Below are 18,444 nucleotides of genomic sequence, written 5' to 3'. Positions count from 1 at the left end.
GCACCACCTAGCTGAGGCTAGTTCCTCCAGACTAACTTGTTCTTTTTCTTCTTTTGTTTGAAAGATGGCTCACCCCCATCTCCTTACCACTGAGTGATCTGAATAGACACAGATCACCTTCTCCCTAATAACTGGACAAGGTCATTTGACCGCACTTTCCATAGCTGTGTCTTATGCTCTGGGCTTAATCAGTTGAAGCCGCTAGCCCCAGCGCCTCACTATTTCCCAGACAAATCTGGCCGTCCATAGCCTATGTGCTCAAAGTACTTCCCTTCACTCGAGAATCTGATCAGTTAATGCTAACATTAATCCATTAACTCTCAGGTAATGTTTGCATTTTAGCAAAAAGTCTTAGGTTCAATCCTGACTCTGACATTGATTAGGTATGTAGCCATGGACAAATAACTTAAACTCTCTGAGACTCTGTTACTTTTTCTATAGAACAAGGACAATCATACCTGTGTTATCTACCTCACGGAGTTGCTGTGATATTCAAGTGAGAAAATGTAGATAAAGTACTTTGAAAACTTTACAGTGCTTTGTAAGTGATAGTCATTGTAAGCAGCATTTTTAGAGATTGTGCCCTAACACTCTGCCTTAGTTTCTTCACCTGTAAAATGAGAGCTTGGACTAGATCACTTCATAGGTCCTTTTCAACTCCAAATCCATAATTCCATGATCCTGTAAATTCAGATGATGTGTATTTCAGACACAGTGGCAGTGTGGAGCAGAAGCCATTTTGGACAAGTCATCGTTTGCTTCCCCCAATGATCATCTAGTCTATGAACACATAGCTTTATCAAGAAAGATCTCACCAAAGCAGGTAAAGAGCAGGTGTGTCGGTGTCCCCTTTTTACACAATCAATCAGTAATTATTTATTAAGTGCTTACTATGTGCACAGAATCAAAGACAAAAATAAAATAGTTTCTGCCTTCAAAGAGCTTATATTCTATTGGAGAAAATGACAGAAACACTGCTGATACAAAAAAGGCAATGAGAGCATAAATGATCCACTCACACAAGTAAGCCTGTAGTGGAGATCCCTATAACAAGTCTGAGATTTGGGTTCTCTGGGTTCGTACTCTAAGTCAGCTCATCCTTAAAACCTCTCCTCAAACACACAGTCATCTAACTTGGACAGATCCTTATGTATTGGCTTGCTGGGCCTCAATAAGAATCAGATTTGTATGAATTAAGATGAATTTCTGCAACTTATCTATGTTATACAGTATCTGTGACTTCCTTCTCTTGGGAAGAAATCTCTTCTACCTATAAAGGTCACAGATAGCATTTGTAGAGTGGGTGGTATTCATGACCTCCCTCCGTTCTCTTCCTGGGATGGTAAACAGTAAGGCTGATCTGAGGGAGTCCCTGAGCTGGGGCTGGGTATTTAAATGGACGTGATTAATGTTGAACTAGACATTCACAGTAGTCTCCCATTTTGTATATTGACTCTGGAAGTGTCACAATAAATCATTTCAATTTTTTCCATTCTAGGATGTTCTAACAATATTCTGGGGAAAATAATGGAAGGCAAAAGTATGAGAAAGGAATTATTAGTTTTCTAATGTCCTTGAAAAGAGCACTAGATTTGGAGTTAAAGGAATTAGGTTTCTGAATGCCACCCCTACCGTGTGGTACTCATGTGATTTTGGGAAACGTCATTTCACCTTTCATAGCTCAAATGAAGGAGATTTGATTAGATGTTAGGTGCTGTACTAAGTGTTGTGGATACAATACAAAAAGCAAGACAGAATCTTCCTCCAAGAAGCTTACTTTGAATAGTGGGTGGCAAATGTTTAACAACCAACTCTTCCACCCAACATTATGCCAAGATACTTTTAAGCTTAGTTTGTATTATTAACATTTTCTCTACTTTGTTTCCCTTTGCTTTCTTAAGATGAGGCAATCAATAAAACAATAAATAAAGACTTGATTTGTGAGGTATAAATGCTCACGCTGGAAATTTCACAATCAGCTCTCTGGCTCCAGCACACCCCTGCTTATACAATTAGAATATTGAAGGAAACAATGCATATAAGGGAGTGATGGCTAGGAAAGGGTGTTTTGATCTTAGGTATTGCAGGGATGTTAAATAGAATAATAGGGCAGTCCACTGACATGGTCTTTCTAGAAGTAATGATAATGTTGATTTGATTACAGTTCTATAATCAAAGAGGTAGAGATTATGTTATTTTTCATCTTTGTATCTCCAATATTTAATATATCTGTTTAGCTTTTCTATCTCTCTCTCTCTCTCTCTCTCTCTCTTTCTCCCCATCAGTCTCTCTAGCTAGTAAGTTCCCTAAAGGCAGAGACTTGTTTTCAATTTTTTGTCCTTGTTTTCAATTTTTTTGTCCTTGTATCCCCAGTGTCCATAGTACCTTGTACACAGTAGACACTTAGAAAATTTGAAATTTTGAATTCTGTATTTTCCCTCCTCTCTCTTCTCCCCACCAAAACAGAAAGCAATCCATTATAGTTTATACATGTGCAATCATGTAAAACATTTCCACATTAGTCATTTTGTCCAAAAACACTTGAATTAAAAAAAGAGTGAGATAAAGAAAGAAATGAAAATAATATACTTCAGTCTGTGTTGAATTTTGTATTTTCAAAAAGATGTCTGGTTATGTTTCTGCTTGCCTTTATGATTCCATCTAAGCAATATCATTTGTTATTAAACTCAATTATTCATATGATTCAGAGAAGTCAAGAAGGATGGTAACTAGAAAAAACTATGGGGCCTTGGTAAAAGGTCATTGGAGACTTGGAGAGATGAGCTTCCTTCAGTGGAGTGGTCCATACAAAAGCCAAATAGCAGAGACCCGAGACATGAGTAGGTGGTGAAGAAGTAGAGACAGCAAGCAATTGTAGCCTATTTTTTTTCCTAAATATTTGGTAATGAAGGAGAGAAAGCAGAAGGGATAATAGATTGAGGGAGATAGCTAGGTCAAGGGAAATTTTGTTTTTCTTAATTTTTTAGTTACAGGATTCATGTACTCCATGAGAGTTTGCCTCTAAAGAGTGTTCTGTACGTAGGAAATGATAATGCATCTGAGCACAGTTCTTTTAGATGGACTGAAGCTTAAAGCATAGGTCATGGGAACCATCTCAAGTTGTATTGAAATGACTTGAAATTGTACTTGTATAGAGAAAAGATTGTCACTCATTCTGAATACTGTAAGGGAGAAAATGACCTGTTGATTTTTATTTTTCAGATGAGAACTAACGAAGAGTAAAAAAACTCCTTAGGGAATGCAAAACAAAATTTTTAATAATGTAAGTAAAACATTATTAGAAATTAAATGTACTACAAAATAGCATATAGTTCATTTCAAATAACTTTTTTCACTCATCTAGTGTACAGTTTTGGATTATCTATGTCACTACTTTCCTTTTTTGGCACGAATAATTGGTAATTTGACTTGTCGTATCTTCATTTATTTCAAAGTAATTCTCAAGAACATAATATATGTAAGACGTTGTACTATGTGACCTAGAGGATAAAAAGAATAATTATTGACCTTCTTGATTTACAGGATAGCAAAGGAGATAAAATGGATAGAAAACTATTATACAAGGAATGATGTGTGTATGTAATAGAGAAAATTGGAGGCAATGTGGAATAGTTAAAGGATGCTGATTTGTAGGCACAAGACTTCTCAGTTCAAATCCCGTTCTGTTCATTGCTACCCATGTTACCTTGGGCAAATCACTTAATTCCTCTGGCCCTCCTTTCCTCAGCGATAAATTTAAGAGGTTGGACTAGTGGATCCCTAAGGCCCCTTGCACCTCTAGCTTTACAATCCTGTGATGTCAGATGTGAAGTACCGTGTTTAGTGGAGGGAGAGAACACTTCCATTAGGGCTATAAGGCAGGATTCATGAAAGATCTGGTATTGAGCTGGGGCCTTGAAGAACTGAATGTTTTTCCCTCCCTAATATCAATCAAGTAAATATTTATTATGTACTTACTGTGTGCTGAGCACTGTGCACTTGGAATACAAAGAAAGGCAAAACCATTCCCTGCCCTCAAAAAACTTGCATTCGAAAGAAATAATCAGGTACATACAAGATATATACAAAGGTGTATTGGGAATACCACTGGACTTAGAGTCAAGGGGCTTTCTTCTTATCTCCAATATTAACTAGCCATGTGACCTTGGATCTTACTTCAATTCTCTTAACGTGTTTTCTCACTGGCAAGATGGGGATAATAATGCTGGAACTACTTAGATCATAGGGTTGTTTTGATATTTTCGAGTACTTAGTAAACTTTGAAATTCCACAGAAACAATAACTAGCATTTATACAGCGCTTTAAGGTTTATAAAGTGCTTTATATATCTACTATACTCATTTTATATTTAGAAATGTAATCTATTTAATGTGAATTACCTGTGCAACCTTCAGCAAGTCCTTTGACTTCCTTGGGTCTCAGTTTCCTTAGTTATAAAATGAAGGATTTAGACTAAATTATCTATGAATCTTCCACTCTCCTAGTGGAGTTTATCTCACTAGCTCCTAGGGTTCTTACTTCCCATCCCTTGTCCCAATCCACTCTTCTCCTCCATCGCCTGCTTCCGGAAGGTGTGTCTATATCCAAAAGGGATGGCAGAACAATGTCACATATTAAGAAGATGTAGCTATTTGAGAGGCTCAGGGGGCAGCTAGGTGGCACAGTGGATAGAGTGCCACACCTGGAAGAACACTCATATTCCTGAGTTCAAATCTGACCTCAAACACTAGCTGTGTCTGGGCAAGTCATGTTTGCCTCAGTTTCCTCATCTGTAAAATGAGCTGGAGAAAGAAATGGCAAACCACTCCAGTACCTTTGCCAAGAAAAAACCTTAAAGGACTATTTATATACCAGTTATTATTAAGTATATTAATTATTATTAAGTGACCATTTAACCAATGAGTACTCATTTGCATAAAATATTACATTTATTCAATTCTAATATTCCAAAGTATTCAGAAGGTTATAGTGGCATACCTTATATTTATATATATTGCAGTATAAGGAATTTGGCTTCCGCCCCTTTGGCAATGATTTATTGTTTGCTTTCATTGCCCTATAGCTAGGAAAATTCATATTTGAACCATTCAGTTCAGATATCATGACTATATATTCCTTGTGGCAATATATTGTTGGAACTAAGGTTTCTGTGTGCCTCCTCTGTTTTTACAATATTTCTGAAAAATTTTTGTTCACTCTTTTTTACAATATTTGTATGCATCCTCTCAGCTATGTATTTCCATGTTTTGCATTTGGTGTTCAAATGTTTACAGCCATGTTTGACTATTCATGACCCTTGTGGAATTTTCCTGACAAAGATGCTGGAGTGGCTTGTCGCTTCCTTCTCCAACTCATTTTTACAGATGCAGTAACAGGGGCAAACAGTTAAGTGACTCATTCAGGGTCACACAGTTAGTAAGCATCTGGGGCCAGACTGGAATTCAGGAAGATGAGTCTTCTGAATTCCAGGCCCTGTCCTCTATCCATTGCACCACCTAAGCTACTTTTATTTTGCAATTACTCTATAGGATTTTCTCAGTCTTTCACTTTGCATTGGCTGTGGAGTTTTGCCAGGTGTATGTGTGTGTGTGTGTGTGTGTGTGTGTTTGTGTGTGCTATCTTTTGGCCTGAGATATTCTAGTTACATTCTGAACAACGTTATTCTCTTGGTATATACCCAGCTTAGTGCCAGAGACTTTTATAGAATAAGGTCTCTGTTTCCTACTTTGCAGTGCATTTTATGGTTGATGAACTGTGTAGTCAGGCAGCCAAATCTGCATTGTGTGTTACTCCACCAGGGACTTCTGCCATTCTTTCCCTTCACAACACAGCTGCTCTGAGTGGTGTGCTTGGTGTGTGTGGAAAACCAGCATTGAATTGAATTCTGTGAAATTACATCAAAAGAGCACTTCTGGAGTTTCTTTTCCCTTTGTGTGTGGTCTTTGCCTTAAAAGATTAGGTAAATGAGGATAAATACAACAGGGATACTCAGCTGGAAGAGTAGATGCTCAACTGAATTTTTTTTAGAGGATTATTAACGTATTGTTGGTGGAGCTGTAAATTCATCCAGCAAGTGACCGTTCGCCATTAAACTGTGCATTCCCCTTGACCTGGTGACAAAACCTTTAGCCTCTCATTCCAAAAAGATGAGAGAGAGAGCGAGAGCGAGAGCAAGAGCGAGAGAGAGAGAGAGAGAGAGAGAGAGAGAGAGAGAGAGAGAGAGAGAGAGACAGACAGACAGACAGACAGACAGACAGACAGACAGACAGACAGGCAGACAGAATGACTTGCATGCTCAAAAATGGGGCAGCTAGGAGGCACCACAGTGCACAGAGCCCTGATCCTGGAGTCAGGAAGACTCATCTTCCTGAGCTCAAAACCAACCCCAGCCACCCACCAGCTGTGGCTCTGAGTAAGTCATCCAACCTATTTGCCTCTGTAAAACAAGCTGGAGGAGAAAATGCAAATCACTCCGACATCTTTGCCAAGAAAACTGCCAATGTGATCACAAAAGAGCTGGACGCAGCTGAAAAAACAAAAATGTTCAAAAATACGGATGGTAGCTTTTCCCATAGTGGCAAAGAACAGGAAGCCAAGGGGATATGCATCCATGCTGTACACATTGTGGTGTAGCAAAATAATCAATATTAGTGTATAGAAATGACAGAAGGGACAGTTTCAGAGAAACTGGGAAGACTGGCAGGAACTGCTGCAGAATGAAGTAAGCAGAATCAACAACATTGTAAATACAGACAACTGAAAGACTTCAGAGTACTATCTACACCATGACCAACCATGATTTCAGGGACCAATAAGGAAACATATTACCCACTTCCTAACAAAGAGGTCACAGATTCAGGGTACAGAATAAGACAGACATCCTTTAGCAAATTCAGTTTATGAATTTGTTATGTTTGACTTTACGTATTTGTTACAAGATATCTCTCCCCGCTCCTCCTTTTCTTTTCTTTTTTTGGTAAATAGTTTTTTCCCCTCAATTACAGATAAGATAGCTTTCAACATTCATCTTTTATAAGATTTTGAGGGGGAGGAGCCAAGATGGCAGAGTAGGAAGACACACATATGCTAGCTCTGAACCCACAGCCCATAAAATACCTGTAAAGAAGAACTCCCAACAAATTCTGGAGCAGCAGAAGCCACAGAACAACAGAGTGGAGGAGATTTCTGTTCCAGAGAGACCTGAAAACCTGACACGAAAGGTCCCTCATGCCCCGGACCCAGAGCGGAGCCCAGCCCTGCCTTGGCTGAGCGGCACCGAGAGGAGCAGATTCGATCAGTTTCAGGGACAGAATCTCCAGTGGCCACACAGGTCCCTCCATCCATAGATGACAAGGGTCAGTGAGAGGGTCTCTTTGGCTGGTCGAGAGGGGAGTGGGGTGTCCCCATAACTCAGGCCCCCTCGGGAGGCAGCAGCAGGGGCAGCTGCGGACAGGGGCTCCCCAAGCAGGCAGGAGCTTGGATCCATTGTTAAAGGTCTCCACATAAACCCCCTGAGGGAACTGAGCCCCTTGAAGCAGCCCTGCCCCCACCTGAGCACCTGAACTTAATCTCACACTGAATAGCAGCCCCATCCCCACCAAAAGCCCTGAGGCTGGGAAGCAGCATTTGAATCTCAGACCCCAAGCTCTGGCTGGGAGGATCTGGAGGTGAGGTGGGTGTGGAGAGAAAACTCAGAAGTCAAGTACCTAGCTGGGAAAATGCCCAGAAAAGGGAAAAAAAATAAGACCAAAGAAGGTTACTTTCTTGGTGAACAGATATTTCCTCCCATCCCTTCTGATGAGGAAGAACAATGCTTACCATCAGGGAAAGACATAGAATTCAAAGTTTCTGTATCCGAAACATTCAAAATAAATATACCATGGGCTCAGGCCATGGAAGAGCTCAAAAAGGATTTTGAAAATCAAGTGAGAGAGGTGGGGAAAAATTGGGAAGAGAAATGAGAGAGATGCAAGAAAAGCATCAAAAGCAGGTCAACCCCTTGCTAAAGGAGACCCCAAAAAATGCTGAAGAAAATAACACCTTGAAAAATAGGCTAACTCAATTGGCAAAAGAGGTTCAAAAAGCCAATGAGGAGAAGAATGCTCTTAAAAGCAGAATCAACCAAATGGAAAAGGAGGTTCAAAAGCTCACTGAAGAAAATAGTTCTTTCAAAATTAGAATGGAACAGATGGAGGCTAATGACTTTATGAGAAACCAAGAAATCACAAAACAAAATCAAAAGAATGAAAAAATGGAAGATAATGTGAAATATCTCATTGGAAAAACAACTGACCTAGAAAATAGATCCAGGAGAAACAATTTAAAAATTATGGGACTACCTGAAAGTCATGATCAAAAGAAGATCCTAGACATCATCTTTCATGAAATAATCAAGGAAAACTGCCCTGAGATTCTAGAACCAGAGGGCAAAATAAGTATTCAAGGAATCCACCGATCACCGCCTGAAAGAAATCCAAAAAGAGAAACTCCTAGGAACATTGTGGCCAAATTCCAGAGTTCCCTGATCAAGGAGAAAATATTGCAAGCAGCTAGAAAGAAACAATTCAAGTATTGTGGAAATACAATCAGAATAATACAAGATCTAGCATCTTCTACATTAAGGGATTGAAGGGCATGGAATATGATATTCCAGAAGTCAAAGGAACTAGGACTAAAACCAAGAATCACCTACCCAGCAAAACTGAGTATAATACTTCAGGGGAAAAAATGGTCTTTCAATGAAATAGAGGACTTTCAAGCATTCTTGATGAAAAGACCAGAGCTGAAAAGAAAATTTGACTTTCAAACACAAGAATGAAGAGAGGCAAAAGGTAAACAGCAAAGAGAAGTCATAGGGGACTTACTAAAGTTGAACTGTTTACATTCCTGCATGGAAAGACAATATTTGTAACTCTTGAAACTTTTCAGTATCTGGGTACTGGGTGCGATTACACACACACACACACACACACACACACACACACACACACACAAACAGAGACAGAGAGCACAGAGTGAATGGAATAGCATGGGATCATATCTTAAAAAAATGAAATTAAGCAGTGAGAGAGAAATATATTGGGAGGAGAAAGGGAGAAATGGAATGGGGAAAGTTATCTCTCATAAAAGAGGCAGGCAAAAGACTTTTTAGTGGAGGGAAAAAGAGGAGAGGTGAGAGAAAAACATGAAGTTTACTCTCATCACATTCCACTAAAGGAAGGAATAAAATGCACACTCATTTTGGTATGAAAACCTATCTTACAATACAGGAAAGTGGGGGAGAAGGGGATAAGCAGGGGGGTGGGGGATGAGGGAAGGGAGGGCAATGGGAGGAGGGAGCAATTTGAAGTCAACACTCTTGGGGAGGGACAGGATCAAAAGAGAGAATAGAAGCAATGGGGGGCAGGATAGGATGGAGGGACATATAGTTAGTCTTACACAACACGACTATTATGGAAGTCATTTGCAAAACTACACAGATATGGCCTATATTGAATTGCTTGCCTTCCCAAAGGGAATGGGTGGGGAGGAAGGGAGGAAGAGAAGTTGGAACTCAAAAGTTTTAGGAACAACTGTCAAGTACTGTTCTTGCTACTAGGAAATAAGAAATACAGGTAATGGGGTATAGAAAGTTATCTGGCCCTACAGGACAAAAGAGAAGATGGGGATAAGGGAAGGGAGGGATGTTAGAAGAGAGGGCAGATTGGTGATAGTGGCAGTTAGAATGCTCAGCATTTTGGGGCAGGGGGAGGGGAGAAATGGGGAGAAAATTTGGAACCCAAAATTTTGTGGAAATGAATGTTAAAAGTTAAATAAATAAATTAAAAAAAATAAAGATTTTGAGTTTCAAATTTTATCTTCCTCCTTCTGATTCCTCCTTCCCTAAGACAGCAAGCAATCTGATGTAAGTTATACATGTACAATCATGTACATATAGTTCTACATTAGTTATGTTGTGAAAGAAGAAACAGAACAAAGGGAAAAACCAAAAAAAACCCCTCCATCACTCTTTCTCTGGATGTGGATGGAATTTTCCATCACAAGTGCTCTGGAGTTGTCTTGAATTACTATATTGCTGAGAAGAGCTAAGTCAATCATAGTTTATTGTCACTCAATGTCGCTGTTAATGTGTACAATGGTCTCTGACTATGTTCACTTCACTCAGCATCAGTTCATCTAAGTTTCTCCAAGTTTCTCTGAAATGTACCTGTTCGTCACTTCTTATAACACAAACTAGTATTCCATTACGCTCGTACCACAACTTGTTCAGCCATTCCTCATTTGATGGGCTTTCCCTCAACCCTCAATTCTTTGACACCACAAAAAGAACTGCCATAAACATTTTGGTATAGGTAGGTCCTTTCCTCCTTCTAATAATATCTTTGGGACACAGACCCAGAAGTGGTACTGCTGGATCAAAGGGTATGTACAGTTTGCCCTTAGGACACAGTTTCAAATTGCTATCCAGAATGGTTAGATCACTTCACAACTCTACCAACAGTTTATCAATGTCCTAATTTTCCCACATCTTCTCCAATGTTTATCATTTTTCTGTTGTATTAGCCAATCAGTAGGTGTGAAGTGGTACCTCAGGGTTGTTTTAATTCATTTCTCTAATCAGTAGTGATTTAGAGCATTTTTTTACATACGACTATAGATAGCTTTGATGTCTTTATCTGATAGCTATCTATTTATGCCCTCCCACCATTTATCAATGGGGAATGACATGTATTCTTATAAATTTGACTTAGTTCTCTATATATTCTACCCAAATTAATTAACTTATTCAATGCCACACCAATGACCAAAAACTAATTTTATAGAGCTAGAAAAAATAATAACAAAATTCATCTGGAAGAACAAAATGTCAAGAAAATCAAGGGAATTAATGGGGGGGAAATGCAAAGCAAGGTGGTCTAGTCATACTAGATCTAAAACTATATTATAAAGCAGCAGTCATGAAAACTATGATTTTATGAATTTATTGCTAAAGTTGTTAATTATTTCAAATAATTCTTTAGTTGATTCTCTAAGTATACCATTGTGTCACCTGCAAAGAGTGATCTTATTGCTTTGTGTGATTTCCTTCAATTCCTTTTCTTCTCTTATTGCTAAAGTTAACATTTAGAAATGTACCATATTGAATAATAGTGGTGACAATGGGCATCCATGTTTTGCCCCTGATGTTATTGGGAAGGCTTTTAGCTTATCCCCATTACAGATAGTGCTCACTCGTGGTTTTAGATAGATACTACTACATATCATTTTAAGGAAAGCTCCATTTATTCCTATACTCTCTAGTGTTTTCAATAGGAATGGGTGTTATATTTTGTCAAAAGCTTTTTCTTCATCCATTATCATGATTTCTATTGGTTTTGTTATTGATATGGTAAAATATGCTAATAGCTTTCCTAGTATTGAACCAGCCCTACATTCCTGGTATAAATCCCACCTGGTCATAATGTATTATCCTAGTATTAAATTGCTGTAATCTCTTTGCTGATTTAAAATCTTTGCATCAATATACATTAGGGAAGTTGGTCTATAGTTTTTTTTTCTTTTTTGGCTCTTCATGTTTAGGTATCAGCACCATATTTGGTAGAACTCCTTTGCCTATTTTCCCAAATAGTTTATATAGTATTGGAATTGCTTATTATCTAAATGTTTGATAGAATTCACTTGTAAATCCATCTGACCCTGGAGATTTTTTTCTTCAGGAGTTCATTGATGGCCTGTTCACTTTTCTAAAATGGGGTTATTTATATATTTTATTTCCTCTTCTGTTAATTTGGACAATTTGTATTTTTGTGTATATTCATCCATTTCCCTTAGTAGATTGTCAGATTTATTTGCATACAGTTGGACAAAAGGCTCCTAACTCTTGCTTTAGTCTCCTCTTCATTGGTGGTGAATTAATTCTTTTCATTTTTGATAAGGGTAACTTGGTTTTCTTCTTTCTTTTTTAAAATAAAATTAACCTAAAGTTTGTCCATTTTATTGGGTTTTCATAAAACCAGTTCTTAGTTTTATTTACTAGTTCAATAGCTTTTTGACTTATTTATTTATTTATTATTTCTTACTTACTCTCCTTTGATTTTCAGAATTTCTAACTTGGTATTTAACTGGGGCATTTTAATTTGTTCTTTTTCTAGCCTTTTAAATTTCATGCCTAATTAATTAATCTGCTCTTTCTCTACTTTATTCATATAAACAGAGATATAAAATTTCCCCCAAAGTATTGATTATGCATTATGCATCCCATAAATTTTGGCATGTTGTCTCATTATTTTGTAATTCTTTTTGATGAAATTATTGATTGCTGTCTATGATTTATTGTTTGACCCACTCATTCTTTGAGATTAGACTATTTAGTTTCCAATTAATTTTTAATCTATTTTACCAAGGCCCTGTATTACATGTAATTTTTATTGCATCATGATCTGAAAAGGATGCATTTAATATTTCTGCCTTTCTGTAATGGATTGTGAGGTTTTTATGCCCTTATATGTGATTAGTTTTTATGTAGGTGCCATGTATTGCTGAGGAAAAGGTGCATTCCTTTCTATCGCTATTCAGTTTTTTCCAGAGGTCAATCATATTTAACTTTTCTAAAATTCTATTCAGCTCCTGTTTATTTTGTGATTAGATTTATCTGGGTCTGAGAGGAGGAGGTTGAAGTTCCCCTCTAGTATGGTTTTGCTGTCTATTTCTTCATGTAAATCACATAACTTCCCCTCTAAGAATTTGGATGCTACATCATTTGGTGTATATATGTTTAGCATTGATATTATTTCATTGTCTATGGTACCTTTTAACAAGATGTAGTTTTCTTCCTTGTCTCTTTTAATTAGATATATTTTTGCTTTTGCTTTGTCTGAGATTGAGATTGCTACCCCTGCTTTTTTTACTTCAGCTGAAGCATAATATATTCTGTTCCAGTCTTTTATCTTTACTCTGTGTTTCTTGTAAACAACATATTGTCAGATCCTGGTTTTTAATCCACTCTGCTATTTTCTTTCATTTTATGGAGAGTTCATCCCACTCACATTAACAATTGTGATTACTACCTGTGTATTTTCCTCCATTCTATTTTCCCCCTTTTATATTTTTTGCTCTCCTTTCACCCAGTCCCTCCTCACCAGTGTTTTGTTTCTGACAACCAACTCTCTCAATCTGCCCTCCCTTCTTTCAGCTGCCCTCCCTTCTATTAGCCCCCCTCACTGTTCTTTCCTCTTTCCCCTCCTATTTCTACCCTCTCTTCTATCAACCTCTCTTTTTTCTTTTTCCTTTCTCCTCCTTCTTCCCTATAGGGTATAATAGATTTCCCTATCCAATTGGGTGTGTACGTTATTCCCACTTTGAGGCAAATATGATAAGAGTAAGGGTCAAACAATGCCCACCTCTATTATAATAGATCTTTCATGCCTTTTCTGGTGTTATGATTTACTCCATTTTGCCTCCCCCTTCTTTCTTCTCCCAGAACAATCTTTTTTTCACCCCTTAATAATTTTTTTTTATCATCACATCAAAATTAACTTATACTCACACTTTCTAAGTACACTGCCCGAATAGAGATAAAATTCTTAAGAGTCACAAGTATCATCTTTCCATGTAGGAATGTAAAGTTAGTGTTATTGAATATCATGCTTTCCCCCTCTTTCATTGTTTACCTTTTCATGCTTCTCTTGAGTCTTGTATTTGAAGATCAAATTTTCTTCTCAGTTCTGGTCTTTTCATCAGTAAGCCCCGTATTTCACTGAATGTTCATTTTTTCCCCTGAAAAATTATGCTCAATGTTGCTGGGTAGTTGATTCTTGGTTGTAATCCAAACTCTTTTGCCATCTGGAAAATCATATTCTAAGCCCTCCAGTCCTTTAATATAGCAACTGCTAAGTCCTGTATAATCCTGACTGCAGCTTCTTGATATTTGATTTCTTTTTTTCTGGATGCTTGCAGTATTTTTTCCTTGACCCGGTAACTCTGAGATTTGGCTATCATATTATTTGGAGTTTTCATTTTGGGATCTTTTTCAGGAGGTGATAGGTAGAGTCTTTCAATGACTATTTTACCCTCTGATTCTAGGATATCAAGGCAGATTTCCTTGATAATGTCTTTAAAGATGCTGTCTAGACTCTTTTTTTTCTTATGGATTTCAGGTAGTCCAACAATTCTAAAATTATCTCTCCTAGATAAATCTTCCTGGTTAGTTGGTTTTTCCAGTGAGGTTTTTTACATTTTCTTCTATTTTTTTCCTTCTTTTGATTTTGTTTGATTGTTTCTTGATGTCCCATGAAGTCATTAGAGTCCACTTGCCCAATTCTGATTTTTAAGGAATTATTTTCTTCAGTTTGTTTTTGTATCTCCTTTTCTGTTTGGCCAATTTTACTTTTAAAGGAGTTGTTGTCTTCAGGGGATTTTTTTCCCAATTTAGCCAATTTTAATTTTTAAGGAGTTGCTTTCTTCAGTCAATTTTTATACAAACTTTTCTAAGCTGTTGATTCTTTTTTTCATAATTCTCTTGCATAATTCTCATTTCTTTTCCCAGTTTTTTTTCCTACCTCTCATACTTCATTTTAAAAATCCTTTTTGAGCTCTTCTAAGAGGACTTTTTGGACTTGAGACCAATTCATGTTCCCCTTTGAGGATTCACATGTAGGTATTTTGGCATTGTTTTCCTCTTCTGAGTTTGTGTTTTGATCTTCTCTGTTGCCATAGTAGCTTTCTATGGTCAGGGGTTTTGTTTGCTTATTTGTTTTTTGCTCATTTTTAAAAGTTGAACTCTTCTCCTGGGGTACAGGGGATGCTGTCCCAAGTTTCTTGCACTGAGGGCCAGGGACCTGGTCATTGGCTTTCTGCACTGGGGCCTCTTAGGTTGGTGGCTTTCCCACTGCATTAGGGTGGCCTGGTCCAGTTGCCTCTATTGCATATAGTTGCCCTGAATTCTGGGGCTTGCAGTTTGCCTGCTGTGCTAGGGCTGGAGGCCTCACAGCTGGCCTGCTGTGCTATTGGACTTCTGCACTAGAATTTAGGGGTCTTGGTTACTGTCCTGTGCTGTGGTTAAGAACCTCCCATTGACTTCCCCGGGACACTGCTTTGTTGGGCTGCACTCCCCTGTTACCCAAGTAAGACAGACCTTTCTGAAGTCCATCCAAGTTATCTTGAACTAGAAAATTATTTCACTCTACCTTTTTGTGGATTTTGTCACTTTAGAATTCTTTTAGAGGCTTGATTTAATGTTGTTTCTCAAGGAAACTGGGGAGAGTTCAGGCAGCTTCCTGGCTTCTCTCAGCTATCTTGGCTCTGCCCTTTGCACAATTCAGTTTCAACATTTGTTTGGTACCTACTTAGAAGGCATTGCTTGAATCCACTGGCATTATTATATATAATATTCTAGGCATTTATATAGTCAGTGCTGATTCTTACAGAGGTTAAGTGACTTGCCTGGGATCACACAGCTGAATGTCTGAGGCTGGATTTGAACTCATGTCTTCCTGACTCTAGGCCAAAAATCCTATCCACTGAGTCATCTAGCTGCCTCCATATGAACTATTTGTGCCCCACTCGTGATAGAGCCTTCTGAGCTCATACTTGTCTGATCAGTCACAGTTAGACTCATTCTACCTTGACCCTGACATAGTGATATACTTTTGGTCTTCTTCAAGCTTGAAGGACAGCAACCAACCAATTGGTCCCAAGTAGATGTGGAAGAATATTTGGCCATTTAAGAGGTGTTACCTGTTTCCCATCTCCAAGAATCCTTTTCCACCCAGCTTCCCATGAGGTATGAAATCCTCCAATTAGAGTCACATCTGTGAATTATGTGACAAAGTGCGTCCTTTTCTCTAAAAGACAAGCACTGTACAAATGTGTATTTTTTTTTTATCTAAATGTGGGAGGGGGAAACAACCCAGATTAAGAACTAATTGTTTTCTTGAGACTTCAAAGAACTGGACTAGTTTCAGATGAGCTATTTCTTACCCTTTGACTTTAGCTTAAGTGTATTTATGCTGATATGATAGCTCCAGATGGTAACATTTACTTTTTAGGAAACACTCAAAATGGTGATCTTACAAAATAATGAAGATTAATTCAAACCAAAGTAGGTATATGATTTTGAGACTTGCAGACAAGTAACAATATGGTATATAACAAACCATCCTCAAAGTGAGGAGGCCCTGGTTCCCAGTTTAATTTTGATACACACAGGCTAGTTGACCCTGGGAAAAATCATTTAACTATGTAGTGTTCAAGGAGATTCACTGAGACTGTAAGCTTCAGAGCAAACACTGATTTTCATTAGTAGAGGGAATTTCTTCATTGGGAATTCCTTATACCATTAATATAATGATATAAATACCATTAAGATTCTAAGTCCAGGTTTATACCCCAACCCACCCCACTCCCAAAGCTCATGGTATCTTGGAAAAAGCTCTGGACTGGCCCTATTGTTGACCTTACAAATTTCTCTACTAATCTCTCACAAGGACTACAATAACCAATGCTGGGCATCATCCCTGCAGATTAGATGATAAAGAGAGAGGAAATACTTCCAGAATTCCAGATGAGGTACAGGACAATGGTGAAAGGCAAAGGAGAGAGACAGTGCATGATAAGGTGGCTGCTGAAGACTAAAAGAGTTTTCATTCATTTATCTCACAGTTTTACCTGGAATAGCCCTGAGTAGAGACTATTTCCCAAATAATAATCATAATAGTTGGCATTCATATGGTGCTTTAAGGTTTGCAAGTCATTTTTACAGACATATCATTTTCCTCTCACAACAACCTTGGGAGGTAGGTGCCTTTATTAGCTCCATTTTACAGATGAAGAAACCCAAGCAGACAGAAGGTAAGTGACTTGCTACAGTCGTACAGCTAGTATGTGTCTGAAGCTGAATTTAAACTCAGGTCTGCCTGACTCCATGTCCCTACTTAGGTGCCTAACTTGCATTGATTTCTTCCAAGGCAATAGGAAAAGTCTGAAGGATTTATTATAATTTAGTTCTGTAATTAAATTGTAAAAATCAGACTTTATGTTGAACATGGAAGGAATGAAAAGAATTGAACAAGAGACACTTTCACTTATCTGAAAAATGAGTACTTTGAGACCCAAAACTTTCAAATTAGTCCTCGGCAGATAAGTGGAAAAGAAATATAATAATGTAGCTCTAATAGAAGAGCCAAGGACATGATTCTGAAGACAGTATCATTACTGTTTGTCTAATTAGGCCCAGATCCTGGGATTTTCAGAATTCTAGTATTACAAAGGTAGAATAATATAGTGGAAAGCCCACAGAACTCTAAGTTGAAAATCCTGGGTTTAACTCATTTCTCTACCACATATTAATCATGGGTATATGAATAAGTCACTTAGCCTTGTTAAACCTGGTTCTTCATCTGTGATAAAGGGGTGCTAATACCTGCAGTAAAGATCAAATGAGATACAATGAGAACATTATGAAAATGTAACAATAACATTCTAGATAAAGATGAGTAAGTATAGTTACAAAAGGTTCATTTCAATGTGCTTCTGTTGCAACCACCAAATGCTTCACTTTCAGAGGAAATACTTTACTAAAAATTGAGTGCAAAACTAGTTTGTTTATGGGCCTTTAAAAAGTACAAGACAAAATGTGGTGGGAAAAAGTGGCATCAAACTCCCAAGTCAAATTAGAGGTTTTGTTTTGATAAATAAAACTAGACTACAGATCTCTTTGCTTTAGCATTGGCATCTGCTTTGAATTAGTCTCTGTTTTCAAGAGATGACCCTTGAAAAAATGTTTTAAACTAAATGTGAAAATTTAGCTATTTTTGTTTACTTTTATAAATGACTGTGATGTTTTATTCTTATTATTGAATAATAAAGAATAAGACACAATATCCCACTTCCCTTTTCCCTTAGAAGAAATTTGAGATTTTGTTCAGTGGATTTTTACAGAAGATGACTCTTTCTCAGATAGCCATTTAAAAAGCCAGTATCAAATCAAAATTTTTTTTGTCTCTTTCCACATACAAAGCACTGGCTTAGATGCTGTGGGAGATATAAAGAAATATAAGATACAGTCCATGCTGTCAAGGAACTTGCATTCTCATTAGGAAGACAAGATCTAAGTCTGTGAAAACTTACTGAAAAGTATGAAAAGACTGAAGATTCCGTAATTTAATTAGTGTGTGTACACCCTCTAGCCATAAAGATCACAACCATCTTTATAGCTTTGCCTGTAGGAATTGCTGAGGATAATAAATTCATCACCTTTCAGTCAATTAGGTTGTGGGTCTCTCTAAAACTGGGTAGGCTGGTCCTTAGTCAACAGATAGATATAGATATAGATATAGATACACACACATATATACACACATGTACATATACATACATGTATATATAAATACACACATACATGTATACACATATATACTTATATAA

General features: G+C 37.6%; 1 protein-coding gene across 2 annotated transcripts in view; it reads right to left on the bottom strand.

Moving 5' to 3' along the window:
* Positions 1-18,444, bottom strand: part of TSHR (thyroid stimulating hormone receptor) — a 171,819-nt gene that overhangs the window by 4,280 nt on the left and 149,095 nt on the right. The window lies entirely within an intron of this gene.

Source organism: Notamacropus eugenii, chromosome 7 (assembly GCF_028372415.1).
Source record: "Notamacropus eugenii isolate mMacEug1 chromosome 7, mMacEug1.pri_v2, whole genome shotgun sequence".
NCBI lineage: Eukaryota > Metazoa > Chordata > Mammalia > Diprotodontia > Macropodidae > Notamacropus > Notamacropus eugenii.
The sequence above is the reverse complement of the archived record's forward strand: the minus strand, read 5'-3'. Positions and strand labels throughout refer to the sequence as shown.